Raw genomic sequence first — 12,978 nt, forward strand, 5'->3', positions numbered from 1 at the left:
AAGAACTTGCCAGCCACTGATTTTCTCCCCTGAATCCCCAGAGAATGCTTTATTTGGAACCATTGACTCTCAAAGTGAGACAAGGAGTTAAAGTTCTATAATCCAGTCACAGATATAAATGATATCCAATATGATCACATGAGGTTGCTCTGCTTAGATCTGATGATCTCAGGAGAAGGCAGGCAGTTGAGGGGCAACAGGTGCTTCCTTCCACTCATCTCTTGCCTACTTCGCTATATCTTCAAGTCATTCGTTCTGGTCCAGCCTCTGGGAATCATAGAGTCAGGAGCAGCCTATGTGTTGTTGCACCTGCCCAGTATTGACTAGTGAAGTGTTTTTTTAAGAAAAATATAAATTTATTGTCCAAATTTTAAAAAATCAAGAGAACTAACATAAAAATCCAGATGTCCAGTTTCTTTTGAAAAAACTGGAAGATGTAGGAATATTGGGAGACTGTAGATACATCTCCTCTGACAACAATTAAGCTGGCATTAAGAAGTGGCTATCCCTCCCCTTAACCCAGGCACAACACCTCCAAACTGAGCCTAGGGACCATTTGCTATGGAGTATTAAGTTTGAACAGTGGCTTTTTATGAAAGAGATAAGAGGAAAGGCAGTATATTTTGTGCTTATGTCTCTATGAAAGAAGGAAATGTGAAAGAGTGAGACTTTCCTCACTCACATTGCCTGCCCAACCCCTGTGGAAATTTGAATTTGCCACCTATAATATTGAACAAGAGTACCCTCTCCTTGATATGAAAGTTGTTTAAATAATAGAAAAAGTAAAACTATCAAAAAGAATTAAATGTTGTCTCCTATGCAATTTCCTACTTCAGTTCTATATAAGATAACGTTCTGATTCCCTTCATCATTGTAGTTGCTCTCCTGTGAACAAGTTTACTTCTATATTTTTAAAGTGCATTAGAATTTTTGACCCAAATCCAGGGATTATTTTTAATCCCTACTAAGTTTTGTTTGGATTTATGCAAGGCACTTGGCCTCTCATCAGTAACTTGTGGACTAATTTGAAGGAGTTAGAGTTAGATGTAGGCAAAATTAAGTAATTGGGTATTGATTTATTTAGCAATAAAATCCAGTGTTTCTAGTAGCTTTGCAAAGAGCTCTATTTAATAATTTATCCTGTTTAATATTTTTACCAGTGACTGAAATCATGGGACAGATTGCAGGCTTGTCAAATTTGCAATTGATATGAATCTGAGAGTTATAGCAAGTATACTAAATAAAATATCAAGATTCCCAAAATATAGCAACAAGCTGGAAAAATAAACTTCTTGTGTATTTAAAATTAGTTTGACATAACTAGTCTCTGAATTATTAATTATATTTTAATCATCCTACCAGATTTTGTTTTAAACTATTAACTGATAAATAATCTTAGGTAACAGCATTTCCAAAGAAATACACTGTAAGCAAAGTCTATAATATTCAGAAAAAACATTGGAATATGAATTTATTTTTAAATTTTTTTCAAATGATCAAATTCTAAAAGGAGCTATAAATCAGAATTCCATTTTCCCCCTCAAATTTTCACTTAGTAAACTCAATCCAGGGCCTGAGAGTTAAACTCTGATTATTTTTCCCCATGAACTGCATTATCATTAACAAAATTGATCTTATCTGAAAAATCTCACCGGTAATAGTCAAGGCAGAAAGAATCTACCTTAGCTTCTGTGATAAAAGAAAAGGCTTTGTGCTCTTATCCACAAGAATCATTTCTTCACCCCAAATAAATGGGCATGTTCAGAGCAAAAAGACAGTTCACTAAAATGGAAGGTACTTGTGGTTATCCTGCACCTTCTTAGAAGGTGGTTACATTGCTAGGGCAGCTCTGCCATTCTTGAGACACAATCAACCAGACAAGTGGTTGTTCTCTGCTGTTGTTTCTCTGGGTTTTGCCTTTTTTCCCTGCTGAAATGACTTGGTTTAAGGAGTTATTTAAATAAATGTGAAATCTCTATATTTCAATTCACTTCACTTCTCATTGAGTTTGAAGCATCTCCTTGATGAATAACCCAAAGATGATTATTATAAAGGATAACAAAAGGTTATCTATCAGGTTTTTTTCCTCTTTTTCCCCCAGGCCAAGTTGAGGATAAATGGTTGTTGAATTAACAAAAAATACACATTTTTGTTTTTTCATTGAGCCTCATATTAGTCACTAAGGAAGTAAATATAATATAATTGGATTATCTTTCGTCTCCTTGCCAAAAATGATTTCTCTGCTGCTGTGTCCTGACATCCTCAACTGATCCTTCAGATTTACAGCTCTAAGAAGATAAGGAGTGCTTCTGTTCTGCTCACCGCTGAATCCCCAGTACCTAATGCCTGGCTCATAATAGACTCTTAATAAACACTTGTTGAGTGAATGAACATCTCAGGGCCTTTAAACATGCTATTCTTTTTGTCTGGAATTCTCTGCCCTCAGTACCACCTAAAACATTCCACCATTCCACCCCCTTCCTTTCCTGGACAGCCCTTTCTCATCTGTCAAATGACAATTTAAATGGAGTGTCCGGGCATGAATTTTGCCAGAGTATTATAGCAAGTAGATCTCTCTCCTTTGCCCCCTACTACACACACACACACACACACACACACACACAGGTAGGATTGCCAGATTTAGCAAATAAAAATGTAGGACACCCAGTTAAATTTGAATTTCAGATAAATAATGAATAATGTCTAAGTATTTAATATTGTCAACTCTAAATACAATGCCCCGATCATAGCACTTATCATAATTTGTAATTCTATTTTGTTTACTCATTTATTGTCTATTATTCCCTAATATATTTTAAATTCCATGCCAGCAGGGACAATGTCTGTTTTCCTCACCAACCTATCCCATCGTTCAGCACAGTTGTCTGCACTAGTAGATACTCAATACCTACTTGTTGAGTCAGTAGTTTGGACATCAGATAAGCTGTCAAGCTTATGATTATTAATTGATAAATTATTTGGGTGGACAGACCATTTATTTATTTAGTGGTTCCCCCGTGTGGTTACTGATTACAGTCAGTTACAATTTTTAAATATTACCTTATCTCCTCCGGGCGCGGTGGCTCAGGCCTGTAATCCCAGCACCTTGGGAGGCCCAGGCGGGTGGATCACGAGACAGGAGATCGAGACCATCCTGGCTAACACGGTGAAACCCCGTCTCTACTAAAAATACGAAAAATCAGCCGGGCGTGGTGGCAGGCGCCTGTAGTCCGGGCTGCTCTGCTTGGGAGGCTGAGGCAGGAGAATGGGAGGAACCCGGGAGGCGGAGCTTGCAGTGAGCCGAGATCGCGCCACTGCACTCCAGCCTGGGCGACAGAATGAGATTCCACCTCAAAAAAAAAAAAAAAATTACCTTATCTCTTGTTGATGTCACCACAAAGGTAAGAGGAAAACAGGGAGATGGTCATAATATACCCCAAAAAGACTAACCAGTTAAATGTCAATAGTGTAGCTCCTCTGCTGTTTGATTTAATCTTTTTGGAAAAAATATATATACTTAACTGAACTACATTATTATTATTTTTGCTCGAGAAGAAGTTTTGTATATATTAATCTGGGAGAAAATAAAACAGTATTGACTATGATATTTTAAATACATAATCAAATACATTCCTTGGACCTGATTCATAGCATCCATAAAATGAGACTGTTGACAAAATGTCTTCTAATTTTATGTTATGTAACTCTGATACCACCAAAGTTTATGCCATAAAATTATTTTGCAGTTCAAAAAATGATTATTCTAACAGAAATAATCAAATATAGTCATTTAAATGACTCAAATATGTCTCTGTAGTTCATCTTACTAACATTAAATATTATAGAGTGAGTGTTTATAATACAGATGGTCTCCAATGTACAATGCTTTGACGTAATGATTTTTCAACTTTACACTATTGTCAACTCTAAATACTAGAGTGTTTACCGACACTCATTCAGTAGGAAACATACTAAGAGTACCCGTATAACCATTCTGTTTTTCACTTTTGGAACAGTATTCAATACATGATATGAGATACTCAACATTCTATTATAAAATAGGCTTTATGGTAGACCATTTTGCCCAAGTGGAGGTTAATGTAAGTGACCTGAGCACATCTAAGGTAAGCTAGGCTAAGCCATGGTATTCCACTGGTTAGGTGTATATTAAATGCATTTTCGACTTAACTATATTTTCAACTTACCATGGTTATTGGGATGTAACCCCATCATAAGTGGAGGTGCATCTGTACCCTTTCTCTCCTTTTATCCCTCCATCCCTCCATACTCTATCTAGTTGTCCCTTAGGAAAATAGCCTCTGCTCCCTAGTTGCTCACATTCTAAACAAAAGCATGCTCCTTTCTGGCAGTTACAGCGAGAAAGCCATATTTTCCTAATGGTGTTTAGAAGGGTAAAATACATAATACATTAAATTAGATAAATGAAATACAATAAATACAGATAGATTAAGTAAATAATGGCCTGCCCTCCTGGCAGCTCACAGTTTAATTGGAGAAGTAAATGTTCACCTCCACGCAAGCTCATTAATTACCAGCTTCCAGCTATTTTTTTTAGCTCTTTGTATTTTATTAATTCTTTGTGTTGGTCTCATTCACAGATGAAATTTTTCACTTGTAATTCCTCAGAACTAAATCCATTCATAGGGAATTCAGAGCAGTGCAAATAAATTTCACACCATAGAGTAGGACATGACAGCAACAATGAAAAGGAGCAGGAGGGGCCTGGGGACCAGCCAACGGGACCAATTCAGTTCTCAACTGGTGTTGGGTTTTGAAAAGGTTGCCTCACTCACCTGTACAGCACAGTCCTTTGGGATCTCTGGCTCTTCCAATTTCATTTTGTTAGTGAGAGGTCTACCGGAAAAGAACCACAGCTGACTATATAGTTCCACTCCTTTTACTGCGAGTCACTGCCTCTGCATGTGGCATAGTGTGTCTGTGCTGCACACCAAAAGTTTGAGGGCTTTGCCTGTGGGAAGACACAAACGGAGCTGACTTTAATATCTAGAATTGGGTGGTGGCTGAGGAACGTTCAGAGTCTCTATGTTCTTTTCCTCTGTCACGTTGATTGCTGCTGCCAAGCAATAGATTGGAAGCTGATATCTATTCCCCAGTTCATCATAGCACTCTGTAAGTGCACCATGTATAATGTTACATTTGCACCATCGATGACTGCTTGTGCGAATTCACAATAACTTCTATCAAAAACACGTGCAGCAGCCTTCAAGAAATCCCAAATCTCCTTACAGCCTTCAAAAGCTAGTGCAGTTGGCCGGGCGCGGTGGCTCACGCTTGTAATCCCAGCACTTTGGGAGTCCAAGGCGAGTGGATCACGAGGTCAGAAGTTCAAGACCACCCTGGTCAACACAGTGAAACCCCATCTCTATTAAAAATACAAAAATTAGCTGGGCATGGTGGCGTGCGCCTGTAGTCCCGGCTACTTGGGAGGCTGAAGCAGGAGAATTGCTTGAACCCAGGAGGCAGAGGTAGTGGTGAGCTGAGATCGCGCCACTGCACTCCAGCCTGGTGACAGAGTGAGACTCTGTCTCAAAAAAAAAAAAAAAAAAAAAAAAAGAGAGCTAGTGCAGTCTCCCAAAATTCGACCCTCTTGCTGGTCAGTTGTCTATCTGTCATGGGATAGTAGCCTTTCCTTTTTTGTTTCTCCTTTTTCAAAGGCTGGTTACCACCTAGAGCAACTCTGGTGCCCTCTGAGTTCTCGCTGAGTCTACTTGAGGAGTTGTTCTGGATGCCCATACCCACGTGGGCTCCCTGGTGCTTGTCTACCACCTCCGGGCGCTTTTCTGAGTTCACCACCACAGGGCTCTGCACAGGTGCAATACTCCGCTCACCCAACACAGCCCAGCCCCCTGCTGATTTTTAAATTTTAAAATTTATTGAGTGTTTACTATGTGTTAGTACTGATAAGTGATTTACATATCCCAGCTCATTTAATCCTCCCGACAACTATGCACTACTTACTTCTCATCCTATTTAATAGATAAGAAAACTGAAGTTCAGGGAGGTTGAACTACTTGTCAAAACCCCTCAGCTAGAAAGTGGAGGAATTGAGGATAGATCAGATATATGGTATATTTTGAAGTGACATAAATGCATTGCATGTCAAATGAAATAGATCAAAAAAGTCTTATAAAAGTAGGATTCTCCCCGCAAATGAACAAAAGGACTATAGCATGACTCATGGAGGCAGGGGCTACCAGAAGAAGAAGGATTCTCTCAGCCTCTCACTTCTCTTCTGTGGCTAAGATACAGCTGTGATAAGGGGTTTAGTGGGAGGGTATTAGTTGACCCAAAGACACCCAGGTTGAAGCTCCACCTCTGCCACTTCCTCATATTCCTGGACAAGTTTCTTACCCTATTTGACCTTCAACAAAATACAGGTGCAGCTTCGTGAAAACTTAATGAGATGGGCTCTTTGTAAACTGTAAAATATGATACAAATGGTATTTATTACTTGGCCTGTTCTGTTGGTGGGACCAGAAGTTGCTGAGATACCGAGAAAGAAAAGGGTACACTCAGTCCTTTTTTTAAACTGCTGTCCATGTGGGTGGTCCTCTGGATTCAGCTGGAGAAGAGTGGAGATTAATGAGAGCTAGTTTATCCTCTTACCCAAAGCTATTGTCCTGGTAAAATGAGGATTTACTTGCCTTTCCTCGGGATTGACACAGCATGACACCATGAGATGAATTTTTATCTAGGGCAATGCAAAACATTGTATACATGCATTACACAAAATAAAAGCTTCTGTAAAGATTTTAATATTTGACTGCTATGCATGGAAAATGTGTCTGCATTATGTATACAATGTAAATTTTTGCAAATTCGAAAATCCCGTTTTCATCAGACAAGCATAATGGTTCTGGTTTGCTTTGAGTAAGCTTCCTGTTTTCTAAGTATTAGTTAGTGTTTGGAAATGCTTTTTCTTTCTTTATTCCCCCTTACACAAACAGAATTACTCTGCTTAGAGCATTTATGACAAGTTCTCTCAAAAACTGAACCCTGTCTGGGATTTTACTTGAGAAACTATGTAATCTTTATAGTGACAGCATCTTCTGTGTTTTCTTTTTATCCTCCTTGATTTTCCTCTTGTCTTTCAGTTACTCCTTGTGGACATTCTTCGACATCTGTCTACAATATCAGTAAAATACAGGGCTTAGAAAATCGCCTCAGCAGCTCTTCTGAATGAGTTAGATAGAGGTGTGTGGGTTCCTAAAGAACAATACTTTCTCTTCTGTAAAATTATTTTCACTGTTATGATGAGCTTGATTGGGGAAGCTATCCCAATTTTCAAAATGCAGGGTATCATAGTTCTGCAGTCCCTTTGATGTGATGCTCCATGGAAACTGCCAATTCTCTCCTCAGAGGAATGGTCTACACCCTCTGAGTCTTTCACTAAGCCAAGTAGATAGGAAATTCTATCTGCTTGCTTTATTTCTCCTTCAAATAAATAGCTATTTTGATATTATTTCTGTGTTCATAGATGAAAGTGGCATTTCAATTTTGTAAGGTGATACTTCTTACTGTTAGATAAGAATATCTTTGAAGGCTCATCAGGATCTTTTCATCAGGCAAGAGATATCTCCCCTGTAGTGTATCAAAGGAGGCTGAGAAGAATGGTCATTCTCCTGTCATCGTGCCAGTCTGGTCCTAAGGCCACCTCTCTCTCACCATCAGGAACCACCTTTGGTCTTCTAGACAGTATCAGGAAAGAGTGGGAAGCAGCACATCAATTTTGTACTGTCTTTGAGACCCTGTTGGGTATCTGTGGTTTTCTGCAGTTACCAGACTTTCCAAATCTGGAATGAATATTGGGCCCTGAGACTCCTGACAAAGCCCCTTCTCTCTGCAGCTACCCTAATGTTCTACTCCTATTATGGAAGGCTCTGACCATTGGCATCGAATACTTTTCTTTACGCTCTCTTCCAAAGACCCTCTATACTCCTTCAACTTCCGATCTCCAAAGCTCCCAATATATTTAATATAAAACTCTCTTGACACAAGTTCAATCAGTTGGCCACATAAAGTAGGCCCTATGCATTACTGACTTTAGAACTCTGTTGAGAATTCCCTAAGAGGGCTCAGGAAATGGTCAATATTAATGCTTTTCCTCCCATGGTTCCAGCACTCTGAGGTCTCCTACCTGTATCTCAGTCTCAGCTGTGTTCTTGGCTGTCATGCAGATATTCCTAGGATCCATTTTCTCTTTACCTTCACTCTGATACCACTTTATGGTCTTCCTAGATCCTTTTTGGACTTACTCAAAAGCCTCTTAAGTGATCTCACTGCCTCTGGACTCTCTCCTTTAGTCCATTCTTTATGTTACTATCAGTCTTGTTCTCTAAAAGACCAGTCTTGTCAGGCCAGAGGCCAGTGGCTGCCTGGCATCTCAGGATCAAGTTGAAAGTTCTTAACAAATAATTCCTAGCCCTTCACTGAATCACTACTACCTTTATCTCCAGCCTCTTCAGGAATTTGTAAACTTAGATTCCTACAGGGCTAAGGTAGTAGGCTGGGAGAGAGTGGGAAGGACAATGGGAAAATGGAAAGCCCATTCCCCACCTGAAGGCGACTGCTGCTGCTTAGCTCTATCTAATTCTTGCCATGCTGAAAAGTAGGTCCAGAATGGAGAGATCTGATTTATCAAAAGAAGTTAAAAATCTGGATTTTCTATGTGAATTCTCCTAATTTTAAAATGTTAAACATATTTTCTTTTAAACTAATAAATGAAAAGAAAATGAGAAGACTAAATAAAGCATAGCAGTTAGATGAAGCCCACGGGCCACCAGTGTGCAATCTGCCCCCTGCCTCCATCTATTCTAATCCAGGGTTCAGTCAATATTTTCATGTAAATGGCTAGATGGTAAATATTTTAGGCTTTATGGGCCATAGGGTCTTGATGGCAATTACTTGACACTAGATGTAGTGCAAAAGCAGTCATATGCACTAGATCAATAAATGAGCATGGCTGGTGTTCCAATAAAACTTTATTTATAACAACAGAATGGATTAGGCTGACTATAGTTTGCTGACTCTTGCCTAATCAAAGTAAGATATCTGATACTTCTCTAGAGACTCCATGTGATGATAGATTCTATCCCTTTACCCAAAGTGGCATTTTCTCCTTCATTCACCTGGCTCATTCCCTAGGCATCCATCATCAAGACTGAATGCAAAAACACCTGTCTTGGAAAACATGCCTGACTCTTTCTAAAGCCCAGCTGTGTTCGGTGCCCCCTTGGCTCCCATTTCATCCTGATCATTCTTCTTATCACACTGTGCTTTCTCTTTTATTTCTTTGTGTCTCTGACTGGAGCATGATCATCTCTCAGGCAGGCACTTATCTAGTATCTAATTTATTGAGCAAAAATGAGCAATTGATAAAAGATAAAAGTAAAATTTAGACATCTAATTTAACAATGTCAAACAAGGAATCTTTTCTTTGTCTGTATTTATGAGAAGTTTCTAAGGTGTCACTAAACATCCTTGGGAGAAGCCAGGAAGAGTTGTTAGCCTCCTAGACCAGGATTTATGGAAAGTGAGGTCTGTGCTGGTCTCTGCCAATGACCAGCACTTGGCTGAGTCAACTCTGTAGCCTTCTAGACCTCGATTATTTATGTCCATAAGTCAACTCTGCATCATGATCCCTAAACGTCCCTTCTATTCCCAAAATTCTCTGGGAAATTTTCTCAACATTTTAAGCAGCATAGACTGTATACAGGTTAACCCTTTTAATGCCATAATCCAGTGATAACCTCAAAGATTATTGAGGGACATATGGAACTATTTGCCTCTTCATTCACTGTCCCCAAGTTATTTGTTTTGAGGAATTTTATGGGGGTGTTTTAGGTGTTTGGGGATGCTTTTTAAAAAGTTTTCTCCTCCTTCAATTTCAGTCATGAGTTTTTATACTTCTAGTAGTCTCCCAACTCCTTCTCATTCACTGTTTCTAATGTTTTACATTAGAAAATCAGGTAACCAACCTTCTCTAAACTTCTCAGAATTGTGCAGATGGTAAAAATCAATGAAAGCAGAATACTGTACTGTAAAGAATATGAAATTTAGGCCGGGCGTGGTGGCTCACACCTATAATCCCAGCACTTTGGGAGGCCAAGGCGGGCGGATCATGAGGTCAGGAAATCGAGACCATCCTGGCTAACACAGTGACACCCTGTCTCTACTAAAGATACAAAAAAATTAGCCAGGCTTGGTGGCGGGCACCTGTAGTTCCAGCTACTCGGGAGACTGAGGCATGAGAATGGCATGAACCCAGGAGGCAGAGCTTGCAGTGAGCCGAGATTGTGCCATGCCACTGCCTCCAGCCTGGGCGACAGAGCGAGACTCCGTCACAAAAACAACAACAACAACAAACAAACAAAAAAAACCCACGAAACTTAAAGTTATAAATTTCAGATGAAGACTCAATTTTTCCTTCTGTTATTTACACTGTGCAGCCTTGGAGAAGGTGCCTAATCTCCCTGAGCACCTATTTTCCTCATCTATAAAATGAGGACAATCATATATACCTCATGCAATTGTTTTGAAAGTCAATGACGATAAATTTGTTTATAGTACCTAATAACAAAATGCATCAAATGATACTTGCTACATTTATTTTACTATTATTATTGACTCTGAGTTATTGTCACATTCAGGCCTCTTGAGTGGTCCTAGTTAATCAGTTTGCAGGGGGATGCTTTTCCTCTTCCATCGAATTCCAATGATGACTCTTAGACACAGTCTAAGCGGTTTGTTCTGCCAGCGCTCTTACAAGACAGAGAGGAGGAGCAAGTGGCATAAGGGCATGGGCAAGATACAGTCTGGGCCAAATGATTGCTGCCTGATGGAGAGGGTCTCCATCTGTAGACCATTCTTTGGTTTGGAAGATTTCTGCTCTTATATCTGTATTCAATCTGGGTCAATTACTAGGTGATTCATTCATAAAGTGAGTTGGAACTATTCTTGGAAGGATAGGTTTGTTGTAAGGCTCATGACACTTGCATTGAGCCAATAATAATGTTTCACCTGCTTTCTTATTTATAGGCCTAGTGGTGACTGTCAGTGCCTGTGGTGTGGCCAGTGCACTTGGGATTATCATTCTAAATTCACAGTCCTCTGGGTCAGCTAGGTTTAGTAACGAGACTCTGAGGCAAGTTGGCTGACTTGTGTATGTTGTTCATGGGCTGCTGCCAGCAGCACCCAGCAGGCATCATTGTGGGTAGTACAGCCCTGGAGAAGCCAGGCTGTCTCCCTGTCACACCCCCCAGTGTCCATAAGGACCTATTCCCAGGACCCCATCTCTTCTTACTTGCAAGGGGACCAGTGCACTCTGAAGGACTCTGAAGAACTCTGAACATGACAGTTATCCCCTGTCATAATTTCAGTACATGGACTTAAGCTTTCATAACCTTTTTTTAAATTTCAAATTTCTGGGCTCATGGCTATCTTTTGAAAAGCTTAGTCAGATAGTATCTCAGAAAACACCAAGTACTCCACCTGACACATAAAAGGTTACTATAAATGTGGAATCTGAATTGTTTGTTCCGTTCTCCATCATGGGAGTGGAAAGTTTCTGATTTCCTAAGTGTGGTTTATATCTCTCTCACACTAATAAAGAGATAAAAACCTTAAATCATCTTGGATCCCTATTGAATACCATGTGAGTAAAGACATGATCCAATTATAGCACATCCAGAGAGCAATTTCTCCTCTTTTTATTAGACAGTCAGTAAGATGTACTCTATTGTCTGTTGGAGAACTATGAATTAAAGTGCCTGGAATCTGAAGAGAGCTCTGTACAGCCTATTCTCCCCCAAGCCGGACATATCCTTGAATATGCTTTGTGGCTCAGTATAAAAGAGAGGCAGAAATGGTTGCAATCCTGATCAAATCAAGGCACTGATCAAAGGACTAAATATAAAGCTTGCCAAATGATGTATAGCAAGAGTGGGAAGGAGAAAAAGGATCAAAAATTGATACAGGCACACCAAAAATGAGTACACAGCCTTGTGTAGAGAGCTAACCAGAAGCAGGAACATGAAACTGAGCCTAGGAAATACTAGACATACCAGTCTTAACCCTCAGAGATGGTACCCTTATTGCCTGCCTTGGTGAAGTCTCCCAGAGGAAACTAAGGAGGGACTAAGGTTCACTTGGGTGGTGTGTTTCTGCTGTGGAGCTGAGGGACAACTAAAAGCACAGCAGGGGTAATATAAAGAGTCTGTAGAAAGGAAATTATAAAATTTGAATACAGGAGAGATATGCTATGTTGTTGGATAGGAAAGCTCAACATTAAAAGTGCTAATTTTCCCAAAATTAATTTTAAAATGTAATTCAATTCCCATAAAAATAATAGAGCTATTTTTTTCTAGAATGGACAAGATCATTTTAATTCCACGTGAAAGAATAAATGAGTTACAATAAGGTCTGAAGCAATTTAGCAAAAGAAGGAATAATGGAATAAAAATTATAATTATTGCAGTGTGGCATGGGGATAGGAATGGAGAGGTCAAACGAACAGAATAGAACCTTCAGAAAAAAAGAGGCATGTCTGTGGACAGTTGTGCACATGCACTCCATGTTTAAAAGTGGCATTGTAATTCAGTGAGAAGAAAGGAAGGAGATGAAGTTGAGTCATTTAGCTGTCCAATTATAAAAACACAGAAGAAAGTTTTAATTCTACCATCATACTTCACATGAAAACAAATTCCAGATGATTTTTAAAATGTAAGAAATACCAGACTTACTACTACTTAATACTACCTGGTAAGCACTTAACATATCTTTCTGAAAGATTTTGTGATCATAAAATTGGATTGCAAAATTTGAGAAGTTTCAACATATTCTGGAGATTCTGGTTGCCAGAGCCTTAAACATATAAAAATTACAGACTGTTTCACAACAGTCTTAATTTTCTTTTCAGTAAGCTAACATCTATAATTG

At 39.3% G+C, this 12,978-nt stretch overlaps 1 protein-coding gene and 1 pseudogene across 8 annotated transcripts in view; one reads left to right on the forward strand and one right to left on the reverse strand.

The window, feature by feature from the left end:
• Positions 1 to 12,978, forward strand: part of SLC9A9 (solute carrier family 9 member A9) — a 588,523-nt gene that overhangs the window by 221,138 nt on the left and 354,407 nt on the right. The gene's annotated exons all lie outside the window — the stretch shown is intronic.
• LOC101012326 lies at positions 4,769 to 8,236 on the reverse strand (annotated as a pseudogene).

The sequence above is a fragment of the Papio anubis genome, chromosome 2 (assembly GCF_008728515.1).
Source record: "Papio anubis isolate 15944 chromosome 2, Panubis1.0, whole genome shotgun sequence".
NCBI lineage: Eukaryota > Metazoa > Chordata > Mammalia > Primates > Cercopithecidae > Papio > Papio anubis.